Raw genomic sequence first — 15,072 nt, 5'->3', positions numbered from 1 at the left:
TTTCAATATTGATAAGTGTGAGGTGGTACATTTTGGTGGGAAGAATAAGGAGGTCACACACTCCTTGGATAATAAGAGTCTAAATGGGATAGAGGAGCAAAGGGACCTAGGGGTACAGATACACAAATCACTAAAAGTAGCGACACAGGTTAATAAGGCCATAAAAAAGCAAACCAAGCACTAGGGTTCATTTCTAGAGGGATAGAATTGAAAAGCAGGGAAGTTATGTTAAACTTGTATTGAACCTTGGTTAGACCACACTTGGAGTATTGTGAACAGTTCTGGTCTCCATATTATAAAAAGGATATAGAGGCACTGGAGAAGATGCAAAAAAGATTTACTAGGATGATACCAGAACTGAGAGGTTATACCAATCAGGCAAGATTGAACTGGCTGGGGCTCTTTTCTCTAGAAAAGAGAAGGCTGAGGGGTGACTGGATAGAGATCTTTAAGATTATGAAAGGGTTTTATAGGGTAGACGTAGAGAAGATGTTTCCACTTGTGGGGGAGACCAGAACTAGGGGCCATAAATATAAGATAGTCACTAATAAATCCAATAGGGAATTCTGGAGAAACACCTTTACCCAGAGAGAGGTTAGAATGTGGAACTCATTACCACATGGAGTAGTTGAGGCAAATAGCGTAGATGCATTTAAGGGAAAGCTAGATGAACACATGAGGGAGAAAGGAATAGAAGGATATGTTGATGGGGTTAGATGAAGAAGGGCGGGAGGCAGCCCACGTGGATTATAAACACCAGCATGGACCTGTTGGGCTAAATGGCCTGTTCCTGCGCTGTACTTTCTATGTAATTCTAGGTAACAGCAGATGTACGTCCACTGCAGTAAGAACTTCTGTAAAGGGCATTTTTAAGTTAGAGTTAAAAATTATTCAGGCAGATAAGATCGGTCACACATTGACAGCATTTCATTACTTGTGTTTTCAAACACAGCAATTTACCAACCAACAACATTCTACTCTAGAATTGTAACACACGCCTTTGTGTCACATCCAGATTTCTGAATGTAAGCCTCAGGATGGTGAAGATGAAGGAAAGCAAAACAAAATCAACAATTTGCCAGCTTACGTTTTCCGTGTAGTGGGTATGACATAAATAAATTACTACCGTGATGTAAAGGGTTTCTGGACAATCCTCAGACCGGATCACTCACAGTTTGGAAACCAAATAGAAAGTGCATTAAAGTGAAGGTGCAGATTTGGGTGTAAGCCTTGTACCCTTCATTCCTGTGGCCAGCACTGCACAAAGGCAAATAATATTGTTCTTGGGTACTTATATTCTCACACTGGTCCATCTATCGTTCTAAATGAAACCCAACCACAGCGGCAGCTTCCTTGCTATAAACACGACTGCTGAAGTAAACCTCTAGATTGAAACATGATTTCAAATTTCGCAGGACTCAGGAATAACAATTGAATCAATTGAACCCTTCATGATTTCTCACTAAACCAACAACAAGCATTCAATGGTACAGAAAATCCCTTCTGTAATTTTTGGACATATTATGGTGTCCTCAGCAAGGCAGGGTCGCAGCGATGAAACCTGATGATTAATTGTATACAATGAAAGTTCAGCCTGCCAGTCCTGACATGTTTCAATATCTTCTACATCTCCGAGCCACACATCTCCTGGCTTTGCTGAAGAATTTCCTTTCCACTGTGAAGTTAAGAGACAAAACAGATAACAATCGATACAGCAAACCATATAAATTTAACTCTACGAGGTTATATTTATGAAAACATTTTCTTGTGGAATGCTTTGCCTGTTGCCAAAGTGAAGTAAACATGAAATGCCAGTCAGTGAACAATCCAAATGGATAAAGTATTGGCCAAGCTTCAAGTGATTTAACTTTTCCTTTAACCTCCAAAGGCCACTGGTATATTTAGCAATTATAACAGTGACAGTGGGAGCAATTCATACAATTGAATGCAATATTTGACCAACTGAGAGCATATATTTACACAATTTCAGGGATTTTCAAATGTGTTTGGCTGATGTGAAAACTGTTAATTATTAAATATCCAAAAATCAAACCAGACACATTAAAAAAACATTGGGCCCGATTTTAACTGTCCCCCCCTGCCCCCGGCGGAAACTATGCCGGGGGGGAAGTTAAAATAACGGGATCATTTACCACCACTGACCCCGCTACCTTCTCACCAAGCCCCCATATTAACTGTTCTTTTCATCAGGACACCTGCAGAAAGGAAGCGGGGTCCAGGGAGGGGGTGTGGGGGGGTGAGGGGGAGGGGGTGTGGGGGGTGAGGGGGAGGGGGTGGGGAGCAAGGGGGAGGGGGAGGGGGTGGAGGGAGGTAGGAAGCAGTGTCGGCTTCCCCATCAGGCAAAACCAGCCCGAAGCCCAATCCTGGACCAGAAGAGGCCCGGAAGGTAAGTTTAGAATGTATTTTTCAGGTATCTTTGTGGGCCAGAAGGGGCAGGGGTGCTCCAGGCCGATAGGGTCTACCCCCCTCCCCGCTAGATGGTGGCCAGGTCTCTGTCCACGATTGTAGCCAGTGCCTCCCCTCTCCCCAATCGTGGCCAGAGACGCCCTCCCCTGATCACAGCCAGACATGCCCTCCCCCGATCATGGCCAGACCCCCCCCTCCCCCGATCACAGCCAGACCCCCCTCCCCCCCGATCACGGCCACTAACGGCCTCCTGCCTCAAACTCCAGCTGCCGCCCACTGGCCAGGCTGTAAATTTTTCCAGCTTCGGGAGTCTGCATTCTTTAATTTAAATAAGGCCCTGCCGTTAATATCAGCACCCAAAGGCGTCCCGGCCAGACACCTAAAATAGGCGTTAGGCCCCTGGAATATGTAAATTAGGGGCCTAATGCCTGTTAAAGGACCCCTTTCAGATATTAGTGACTGATGGTTGGGGCAGACATCAGACCGTCCCCGGCTCAAGATCACCAGGTAAGTACTAATTTAAATTCTTTTTTTTTAAAAAAAACACCTTTCTGTGGAGAAATGAAAGTGCTCCCTCCGACTCCACAGTCCTGGTGATCGCCCCCCCGACCCATTGCCCGATCCAAACCCCCCCAACCCATTGCCCAATCCAAACCTCCCCTCCACCCATTGCCCAATCAAACCCCCCCCCTCCCATTGCCCAATCCAAACCCCCCTCCCATTGCCCAATCCAAACCCCCCACCCATTGCCCAATCCAAACCCCCCACCCATTGCCCAATCCAACCCCCCCCCACCCATTGCCCAATCCAACCCCCCTCCACCCATTGCCCAATCCAAACCCCCCACCCATTGACCAGTCCAAACCCCCCACCCATTGCCTGATCCAAACCCCCCTCCACCCACTGCCCAATCCAAAACCCCCCCACCCATTGCCCAATCCAAACCCCCCCACCCATTGACCAATCCAAACCCCCCCTCCACCCATTGCCTGATCCAAACCCCTCCCCCACCCATTGCCCTATCCAAACCCCCCTCCCATTGCCTGATCCAAACCCCCCTCCACCCATTGCCTGATCCAGACCCCCCTCCACCCATTGCCTGATCCAGACCCCCCTCCACCCATTGCCTGATCCAGACCCCCCTCCACCCATTGCCTGATCCAAACCCCCCCACCCATTGCCCGATCCAAACCCCCCACCCATTGCCCAATCCAAACCCCCCACCCATTGCCCAATCCAAACCCCCCCACCCATTGCCCGATCCAAACCCCCCCCACCCATTGCCTGATCCAAACCCCCCCCACCCATTGCCTGATCCAAACCCCCTCCCATTACCTACCTGTGCTGGCAGCTCAAAATCCATTTATCTCGTGGGTCGAGCTGCGAGTGGGGGTGTGACCAGCACCAGCGGCTCGCCCCCAATATGTAGAGGAAGCCCTGACGCCGAATTTCGGGACAGTCTCAGGCTTGTCCGTTTGGGCACACTCAGCGCCATGTCTGGGTCCGAAAACAAGCCCAGGCTAGTTTCTACCCCTTCCAGTCTAATGACATAATCATAATTCCATCACATATTAAAACTTGCTGAAAACTGACATCTAGTATAAAATATTTAGACCTGTAATTTTCTGTGCTACTTCACACTGTGTACAAAAGATAACAGTGCTGACCAAATGGTAATTCTATGGTAAGTTTGTATAGTAATAGAACTAAAATTTGATTTCTCATTACTGTTGATAAATATGAAGACCTGAGTGCCAGGCTTTGGAAAGACTCATCCATAAAAGGATATTTCACAGGATGGTATTCTGAAAGGGGGCATCATGCTTAATGCCCCATGGAAAGGCCTTCAGATAACTTAAGAGAGCTCCAAATAGCTACATCCTGAACAATGCGGAGAGGGGCTACTGGTTTTACACCAATATGCTGAGCAGATTTACTCAGGAGCCCAAATATTGCACCCAGCATCCCCTGTCTAATTGCATAATAGTACGCAGTCTCTGTGAGTGAACACTTGGGAAAACTAATCATTTTAAAGGCCAGTTAGCATGGATTTAGGAAGGGGAGGTCATGCTTAAGTAATGTGCTGGACTTTTCCAAAGATATTACTGACAAGGTGCTTGATATTACATATTTGGGTTTTCAGAAAGCTGGTGACAAGATTCCACATTGACGATTGTTACAAATCCAGCTCTGCCGTAGATACCTTCTCGGGTTCAGTGGCGTCAGTCAGTCCCGCAGCTGTCTGAGTGTCTTACTGATATGGCAATCGACTCACACTGCCCTATATCTACTTGTACAATAGTGTGACAATAATACCCCTTTGTGACCCTAACCAGATAGTCATGCCTTTTGCACACGCTCTCACGGGTCTATGCAATCTTTCTGAAGGCAGACTTGGTGAGAAGATACCTGATATAATATCAATGAGCTGATTTATTTCACATTAAGATGAACAGTTATGATCAACCCACCCTTGACCCCTCTGTCCTTGCAAACTATCGCCTCATCTCCAACCTCTCCTTCCTCTCCAAAACCCTTGAACGTGTTGTCGCCTCACAAATCGGTGCCCATGTTTCCTACAGCTCCATGTTCGAACCTCTCCAATCAGGTTTCAGCCCCTGCCACAGTACTGAAACTGGCCTTATCAAAAAAGGGCCAACAAAGGACATCCTTACATGACTGTGACCCTTGTGCACTTTTCCTCCTCATCCTTCTTGACCTGTCTGCAGCCTTTGACACGGGTTGACCACACTCTCCAATGCCTCTCCTCTGTTGTCCAGCTGAGTGGGACTGCCCTCGCCTGCTTCCACTCTTACCTATCCACTCGTAGCCAGAGAATCTCTTACAATGGCTTCTCTTCCCCCTCTCGCACCCTCACTTCTGGAGCCACCTCCTGTTTTCTCATCTACGTGCTGCCCCTCGACGACATCGTCCGAAAACATGACTTCAGATTCCACGTGTACGCTGACGACACCCAGCTCTACCTCACCACCGCCTCTCTCGACCCCTCCACTGTCTCTGATTTGTCACGCTGCTTGTCCAACATCCAGTATTGAGTGAGCAGAAATTTCGTCCAATTAAATATTGGGAAGACCGGAGCCATTGTCTTTGTTCCCTAGCCACCGACTCCATCCCCCTCCCTGGCCATTGTCTCAGGCTATACCAGACCGTTCATAAAACCCCGGTGTCCTATTTGTCCTTGAGCTGAGCTTCCGACCCCATACCCTCTCCATCACCAAGACCACCACCGTAATATCGCACCGTCTCTGTCCTTGCCTCAGCCCATCTGCTGCTGAAACCCTCATTGATGCCTTTAGTTACCTCCAGACCCAACTATTCCAATGCTCTCCTGGCCAGCCTCCCATCTTCCACCCTCCATAAACTTGAGCTCATCCAAAACTCTGCTGCCCATATCCCAACTCGCACCAAGTCCAGTTCCTGTGCTGGCTGACCTACATTGGCTCCCAGTCTGCCAATGCCTCGATTTTAAAATTCTCATCCTTGTGTTCAAGTCCCTCCATGGCCTCACCCCTCCCTATCTCTGTAACTTCTTCCAGTCCTACAACCCTCTGAAGACTCTGTGTTCCTCCAATTCTGGCCTCTTGTGCATCCGCCATTTCCTTCGCCCCACCATTGGCGGCCGTGTCGTCAGCAGTCTAGGCTCTAAGCTCTGGAATCCCCTCCCTAAACCTCTCTACCTCTCTACCTCTCTCTCCTCCTTTAAGACGCTCCTTAAAACCTATCTCTTTGACCAAGCTTTTGGTCACTTGTCCTATTATCTCCTTCTGTGGCTCGGTGTCAAGTTTTGTCCGATAACAATCCTGTGAAGCGCCCTGGGACGTTTTACCGCATTAAAGAAGCTATATAAATGCAAGTTGTTGTTATCGTTCATTGAGGAAAGCAATGAAGTTCTGGTGGTCGGTTTTGGTCATAAGAAACATGCCGTTGGTGGTATTTCTGGTGTCCATTTCAAGTTAGTCAAATTAGCCAACGTATCTCTGTGGACCCTGTACAAAGGCAATAAGGTGAGACCAAGATCTTAAACTTCTCAGTGTGTTCACAAAGATTAAAAATCAAACATTTTAAAATAAAAGAGAAAGAACCAGTAAAGTATAAATGCTATTTTATTGGCCATAAACTGCTATAAAAATCTGAGGTTAAAATCTTTTTCCTCCCACAGCTGTTTCTTTATCTCACTGTTTCACATTTTGTTGTGATTTAATATTGCTGCCAATTTCTACTGTTCATTTTCCCATTTTCATATCTGTCCCTTCCTTATTACTTTCCCTCCCCATCCCAACTGCCTTCCCCCATCTGTTTCAAAGGCACCCACCACATGAAGCAACAAGTAGAGAAGGTTCAGTCTTGAAGGGGGCCCACCAGCACCAGAAACTCCTGATACACGTCAACGGTTTCCATTTGCCTCAGAAGTGTTTTTTAATTAAATGGGATCGTGGATAATTTTAACACAAGTCTATTGGACTTACAGTTGCTTCTATAATCTAATACATTCCTTAACTGAGCCGGTACTGGATCCCAGACCAGTGATGTTTTTGAATCATAGAAGTTTACAACATGGAAACAGGCCCTTCGGCCCAACATGTCCATGTCGCCCAGTTTATACCACTAAGCTAGTCCCAATTGCCTGCACTTGGCCCATATCCCTCGATACCCATCTTCCCCATGTAACTGTCCAAATGCTTTTTAAAAGACAAAATTGTACCCGCCTCTACTACTTGGTTTTAAACACGTTTATCACAAAACATTGCTTTTTATTTTCAGATAATAAGGAAAACTTGGTAACCAGCACAACAAGAGGCAATTTACCTCTCATCTGCATCTGTGTTTGCTTTATAAAATTAATGGTTTAACTGCACAAGTCCCATACTTGATGACAACCAAAGCAATAGTATTCTTTATCAACATGACAACTTGGTGTTGTCCAAATGCTTGAGATGCCTGATGACCATTTTCTATCCGTAAGATTCAAAAGTAAGGTCTTAAAGCATCACTGCTATCTATGCATGGCTGAAAACACCTTCCTGAGTTGTTTACATGAAACACTTAACAGATGTACCCTGCTATGGTATCACAGTAGCTTATCCCTTTCATCACCCAATGTAAACTTCAAACATCTGCCACAAGTCAGAAATGGGAAGATCATTACTTTTTTTAACTGAAGCCAATTTAGTTTTTATCGTTCAGTAGAATCACAGTTTGCTTCCTATGTGATTTCTGTTCTCAGTCTAGATCTGAAACAAAGGAGGATAGTTTGATTTATGACTTTGAGACAAGCGTTCACTTGATTGTGAAAGCAGATTGCATTACTATTCTTGATCCAACAACTTCAAATCAATTCATAGATGTGGGTGCAAGGGGCAGTGAGGAGCCTGTTTACATCTTCTCATTTCTGATCTGTGGCAGATTCAGAATCTGCTCATTACTTGCTTCAAATAGTATCTGCCCTGTTACTTTTTAAAAATTAAAATCTTTGTCAAAAACGATACGAGAGCAGCTTTATTTTTGTTTGTCGGGCGGCACGATATAAATGGAGAAACTGGGGCCCGAAAGCAAGCCCGAGATTTCCATGGGCTAATGTATACTTCAACCTGGTTCACCAAGTGTCGGTCAACGGTGTTTGGGCTTCTGCAGACATGGGACAAAGGAATAGGTGACAACACTGTCCGGAGAAGAGCTCCATGAGAGGAGACGTGAAGTTTCATCAGTGGCACTTCACCACTGTGGACATTTTAGATTGATACAGAATACTGAAGTGCAGCTGGAAACAGCTGTTGTGTTTCTAGTATCACCGTGGAGCTCTAGCTTCAGCTGTTGTGTTTCTAGTATCACCGTGGAGCTCTAGCTTCAGCTGTTGTGTTTCTAGTATCACTGTGGAGCTCTAGCTTGAGCTGTTGTGTTTCTAGTATCACCGTGGAGCTCTAGCTTCAGCTGTTGTGTTTCTAGTATCACCGTGGAGCTCTAGCTTCAGCTGTGTGACCCCCCAATTTCCATGAGGGTTGTTGTTTACGCCCTTTCTCTGGGGGGTTCTGTTGATCCCCCACCAAAGTTACGGCTGGAAATCAGGAAAAGCCCCATGGAAGTTCAGGGCCTGCGCATCCAGCTTGTAGAGATAAAGGCCCCGATATTTACGGGGAGGCAGGGAAGGAGTGGGGGGAGGTGTAGCGGCCGAGAAACCCGGAAATAGGAGTTTCCCGGAGGACCAGATTGAGAGGCCGGCTGGCTGTCGGGTGGCACCAGGCACCGGGGGGGGAATATCGGGGGTGGGGGGGGGCATGTGTTGACCAGAGTGGGGGCGTGGATCGATCGGGGGGACCCTTGGATCGATCGGGGAGGGGGAGGGGCTGTGGATCGATTGGGGGGTGGGGGCCCTGGATCGATCGGGGGGTGGGTCCCTGGATCGATCAGGGGGGTCGTGGATCGATTGGGTGGGTGGGGGCCTTGGATCGACTTGGGGGGTGGGGGCCCTGGATCGATCGGGGGGAGGGTGGGGCCCTGGATCGATCAGGGGGGTCGTGGATCGATCGGGGGGGGGGGATGCGTGGATCGATCGCTGGGAGGCCATGGATCGATCGGGTGGGGGGACGTGGATCGATCAATCGGGTAGGGGGCCGTGGATCGATTGGATGGAGTAGGGGCTGTGGATCAATTGGGGGGGGGGGGGGACCGTGGATCGATCGGGGGGGCCGGAGAGACCGCGGGGTATTTGCTTGGTGGACCGGGGGACGTACTCCTGCTCCTCCTGGCCCACAAGCTGTGCTGGAAATGCACTTACCTGTTAAATCCAGCCATTCCCATCTCCTTTCAGCTTCAGGCGCTAAATCTAAAACACAGCTAAATCACCCTCACTAAATATTTAAATTAGGGACCCCCCCCCCCCCTCCTCCAGAGAGCCGGTTAATTGCCCTCCCCCCAACTCACCTCCGTTAAAACCAGAAGTGGAGGCGGTTCGGGGTGGAGTTTCCCATTTTTGAAGTTTTAACCCCCCCCCCTCGCAATTTACCCCCAGGGTGAGCTGAATGCACCTTCCAAAGTGTATACTTATCTAAACAATTCCAAGTCACATGCTTTCCAGAGAGCAGTTTAATCTCTGATTTTACTATATTAGGTGATCTTTGGCCCATGTGAAGTTTGTATTTATGTAGCCTAGGATTTATCTGGTTCCCTTGCTATCCCAGACACTGTGTTATTTCCCAGACAGCTCTGTCTCCCCAGCTCAGGCACCACCTCCATTTTATCCTAAACTATCTCATGGCTTCGTCTACTGCCTTCATTCTACCTCTGTTTGCTCTACATGATCTTGGTGTTTGTGCTTTCCCGCTGTGCTTCTGGGTCTCCTTCAGCTTGTTTTGCCACAAGAAGAAATAGATAACGAAGAAGAGAAAAAAAAATGTATTAATCAATGGAAAATATTTTAAAAATAGGAGAGATAAAGTAAATGAATGGAACTTTTTTTTTACAAAAGAACGAAAGGAAGAGGGAAGAACAAAGTGAATAAGTGAAAACCATGAAAATAAAACTTTACGGCAGGTTGCTTTATTAGGGGATATCAGTTACCTGTTTTTACTGCTTTATCACCGTAGTTGTGATTTCAATACAAGTATTATTTCATTGACGTGACCTAGAACCACTGGGTTAATGAAAGTTAATTCATTCATTAAGATAAACTGCTCCACTAACTCAAAATCAATTTATTCAACCCATTTTAAAATGTTTCACATGTTCATTGAAAAGTTGCAAACTTTTTTTAAGGTGATCCTTTTACTGGGAGCACTCTCGCCTCTGAGTCAGAAGGTCGTGGGTTCAACTCCCACTCCAGAGACTTGAGCACATAAAATCTACGCTGACACGCCAGTGCAGTACTGAGGGAGTGCTACACTGTCGGAGGTGCCGTCTTTCAGTTGGGACAATAAACCGAGGCCACATCTGTCCTCAAATGTGGACGTAAAAGATCCTACTGCACTATTCAAAGAAGAGCAGGGGAGTTCTCCCCAGTGTCCTGGCCAACATTTATCCCTCAACCAACATCACTAATAAACAGATTATCTGGTCATTATCTCATTACTGTTTGTGGGAACTTGCTGTGTGTAAATTAGTTGCAGCGTTTCCTACATTATAACAGTGACCACACTTCAAACGTATTGCATTGTCTGTAAAGCGCTGAGGAAAGTCCTGAGGTCATGAAAGACATTACATAAATCCAAGCCTTTCTTTCTATTAGAAACTGAACCTCCAATCATATAATAATATGTTCATATTTACACTTATAAATAAGTTTATTAAATGAATAAAATGCTTATTTCATTTCCTGAAAAGCACCTCTCAGTGCCACTTTTATTAGGAACCCATGAATGGGTACAAATGTGAACCACAATATTTCCGATGACACACAGTTACATATGAACAAGTGAGAACAATATCATCTGATTAGTTTTCTTAAGTTAAGCATTGCATGGTTTTGTTTTTGGAAGTTTTGGTGTATCCTGGCGTGCACTCTTTATAAATTATTAAATTGTTAAACTCAGACCCAGTAAGTACTTGGGATGTCGATCATCAGGTCCTTGGGATTCATTGAATTTCAGATCCATTAATTTCTCTAATACTATTTTTGTACTAATACTGATTTCCTTCAGTTCCTCATTCTCTAGTTCTCTAGTATTTCTGGGAGGTTATTTGTGTCTTCTTCCGTGAAGATAGACAAAGTATTTGTTTAATTTCTCTGCCATTTCCTTATTCCCCATTATAAATTCTCCCGTCTCTGTCTGTAAGGGACCCATAATCCATATGTAGATTAAAGTCCCCCGTGATTACTGTATTACCAGTCATTACTTTTTATATACCTAAAGAAGCTTTTACAGTCCGTTTTTATGTTTCTCACTAGCTTACTATCGTATTCTATTTTCCCTTTCTTTATCAATTTCTTGGTCCTCCTTTACTGAATTCTAAAATGCTCCCAATCCTCAGGCTTACTGCTTTTTCTGGTAACTTTAGATGCCTCTTTCTTTGATTTAATACTATCTTTAATTTCTCTTGTTAGCCACGGTGGGACCACTTTTCCTGTTGGGCTTTTGTGCCTTAAAGGAATATATACTTGTTGCAAATTACATATTAATTTTTTAAATGCTAACCATTGCCTGTCTACCATCATACATTTTAATGTAGTTCTCCAATCAACCACAGCCAACTTGTGCCTTCGTAGTTTCCTTTGTTTAGATTTAAGACCCTAGTTTCGGATTGAACTACATCACTTTCAAACTTAATGAAGAATTCTATCATATTATGGTCACTCTTCCCTAAGGGCTCCTTTAAAACAAGATTATTAATTAACCCTTTTTCATTGCACAATACTAGATCTAAAATAGCCTGTTCCCTAGCTGGTTCCTCAACGTACTGATCTAGAAAACCATCTCATATACATTCTAGGAATTTGTCCTCTGCAGTATTAGTGCTAATTTGTTTTGCCCAATCTATATGTAGATTGAAGTCCCCCCATGATTATTGTATTAACCTTGTTGCATGCACTTCTAATTTCCTGCTTTATACCGTGCCCTACATTACCACTACTGTTTGGTGACCTATTAACAACTCCCACCAATGTTTTCTGCCCCTTGCTGTTTCTGAGCTCCACCCAAACTGATTCTACATCTTGATCTTCTGAGCCAAGATCCTTTCTCACTATTGTACTGATCTCATCCTTTATTAACAGGGCTACCCCACCTCCTTTTCCTTTTTGCCTGACCTTCCTAAATGACAAATATCCTTGAATATTCAATTCCCAGCCTTGGACACCCTGCAGCCACGTCTCTGTAATGGCAATTAGATCATACCCATTTATTGCTATTTGTGCCATCAATTTATCTACCTTGTTGTGAATGCTACGTGCATTCAGATAAAGTGCCTTTAATTTTGACTTTTTAACATTACAGTACATGTGAGAACTTTTACAGTTATGATGAGGGATTGTTTTATTATAATAATTTCCACTGCTATTAGGCTTTATTAGTTGGCTACATAAATAATTAAAATTACTTGAGATTAAAACAGAAGTAAATAAACTAACTAGTTACATTTTTGTTCACATTAGATTCTGAGAACTAATTTAATTATATATGTTCATTAAAAAGTGTCAATTAAACATTACACTGAAAGATATCTTGAAATAATTTTTACAATTATAATACGATAGCCACAACTAAGGCATTTTTTTAAAAAGTGAACTTACAATTTGTTGATGGATGGTGGTGGGAGAAAGGATTACAGCTTTCACTCTGTACATTGTAGTTCCAGGTTTTAAACAGCAGAGGCTGCCACAATCACTAATTATGTTGTGAGACAGATTGCAATGAGCCCCTTTCACGGCCTTTGTATTGAGATACAAAGACTCACCACCACTTTCTCAAGAGAAACCAAGGACGGGCAATAAATGCTGACCTTGCTCGCGACACCCATATTCCAAGAATGAATTTTAAAAAATGATTAACAAGAGCAAAAGTCACATCATGATAACTGTGTACTCAGATTCTCTGTTAAAAATGTATCAGACACATTTGGACTTCCTGCTTCTGTTATTATTTAGACCGGTGTAATAGTTATAAATGCGACCAATTTACTCGGTTGTTTTCACTTCTGACATCTTTATTTGATAAGATCTTGTTGATGAAAATTCTCTACAGTTACTGTGTGACAATCTTCCTCCTTTATGGACTCAGCAATAGTTAAGATACAAGGGACATTTTCAAATCATTAATGTGAATTAAATATTGTTCATAGTAAATGATTACTAAAATAGCAGGCACTTTGTGTGCAGAGTTCACATGTTCCAATTTAAAGTATAATCACTGGATATTACACCTGCTGTGCAAATCCCTTCACCACCGGCGCACAGCGGCTGCAGTGTGTACCATCCACAGGATGCACTGCAGCAACTCACCAAGGCTTCTTCGACAGCACCTCCCAAACCCACGACCTCTACCACCTAGGAGGACAAGAGCAGCAGGTACATGGGAACAACACCACCTGCACGTTCCCCTCCAAGTCACACACCATCCCGATATGGAAATATATCGCCGTTCCTTCATCGTTGCTGGGTCAAAATCCTGGAACTCCCTTCCTAACAGCACTGTGGGAGAACCTTCACCACACGGACTGCAGTGGTTCAAGAAGGCGGCTCACCACCACCTTCTCGAGGGCAATTAGGGATGGGCAATAAATGCCGGCCTCGCCAGCGACGCCCACATCCCATGAAGGAATAAAAAATATAATTGTCAACACAGAAACTGGTGCTGTTAATTCAAATACTTCTACAGTGATACATCTGCTAAATTAGAAACAAGTTTGAAATTTGGCAGTAAAAAGGTGCTTGCAGCTTAAAGAATTTATTAACTTTATTTTATTTTATAGTAGTTTGTTCACCTTAAAGCTCAAATTTGAATTATGAAAGAAAAACAGGATTCAGTCACTGGGCTATGGAACTCTACAAGATTAGTCACATTTAACTGTGATATTCAGTGACAACTTGTTTTTATATTGTACCTTTAACAGAGAAAATGTCCCAGGGTGTGTTACCAAAGAAAAAAAAATAGATAAAAAATGTCTGATCCATGTTGTAAGAGTTAGGGGAGAGGTGACAGAAAACCTTGTTGAAAAGAAGGGTTTTGAGAAGGTGGAGAGAGAAATGCAGAGGAAGAGGGATTTATGGAGCAAATCAGGATAGCACTGTGAAACTCTCCAGTAGAGTTGGCAGGTAGACTGTCAACTATCCATCATCAAGACTGCCTATTTCCACCTCCATGATGTCTCCCGTCTTTGCCCCTCCCTCAGCTCATCTGCTGCTGAAACCCTCATCCATGCCTTTGGTACCTCCAGACTCAACTATTCCAATGCTCTCATGGCCGGCCTCCCATCTTCCACCCTCCGTAAACTTGAGCTCATCCAAAACTCTGCTGCCCGTATCCTAACTCGCACCAAGTCCCGTTCACCCATCACCCCTGTGCTCGATGACCTACATTGGCTCTTGGTCCAGCAATGCCTTGATATTAAAATTCTCATCCTTGTGTTCAAATCCCTCCATAGCCTCGACCCTCCCTATCTCTGTAATGTTTATGCACGAAAAATTTAATTACCAATAATTGAAATGTTTTCCCAAAAATATAGATTATTCTCAAACAATGTAAAATATATACAAGTACATTCTGAAAAGAACATTCTGTTTTGCATCTCAAAGAAAGCTACATTTACATTAAGGTTCACAGTTCGTGATTCACACAAGTACATTAAGCTTTTTAATGCACATCGTTACATTTCTAGGAAAAGTTACATTTACATTGAGTTGAACAATTTTCATCGGTTTTCACACTTGTACATTTATTCAAAACAGATGTTAGCCAGAGGAGAGAGATGAAGCACTCTCTCCTCTGAGTCAGAAGGTTGTGGTTTTAACTCCCACTCCAGGGACTTGAGCACAAAATCTACACTGACACTTCAGTGCAGTACTGAGGGAGTGCTGCATTGTCAGAGGGCCTCGGATGTTAAACCTCTCAGGTGGACGTAAAAGATCCTACGGCACTATTCAAAGAAGAGCAGGGGAGCTCTCCCTGGTGCCCTGGTCAATATTTATCCCTCAACGAA

The sequence above is a fragment of the Heptranchias perlo genome, chromosome 5, assembly GCF_035084215.1.
Source record: "Heptranchias perlo isolate sHepPer1 chromosome 5, sHepPer1.hap1, whole genome shotgun sequence".
In the NCBI taxonomy this organism is placed as follows: Eukaryota; Metazoa; Chordata; class Chondrichthyes; order Hexanchiformes; family Hexanchidae; genus Heptranchias; species Heptranchias perlo.
Note: the sequence above shows the minus strand (reverse complement) of the source record.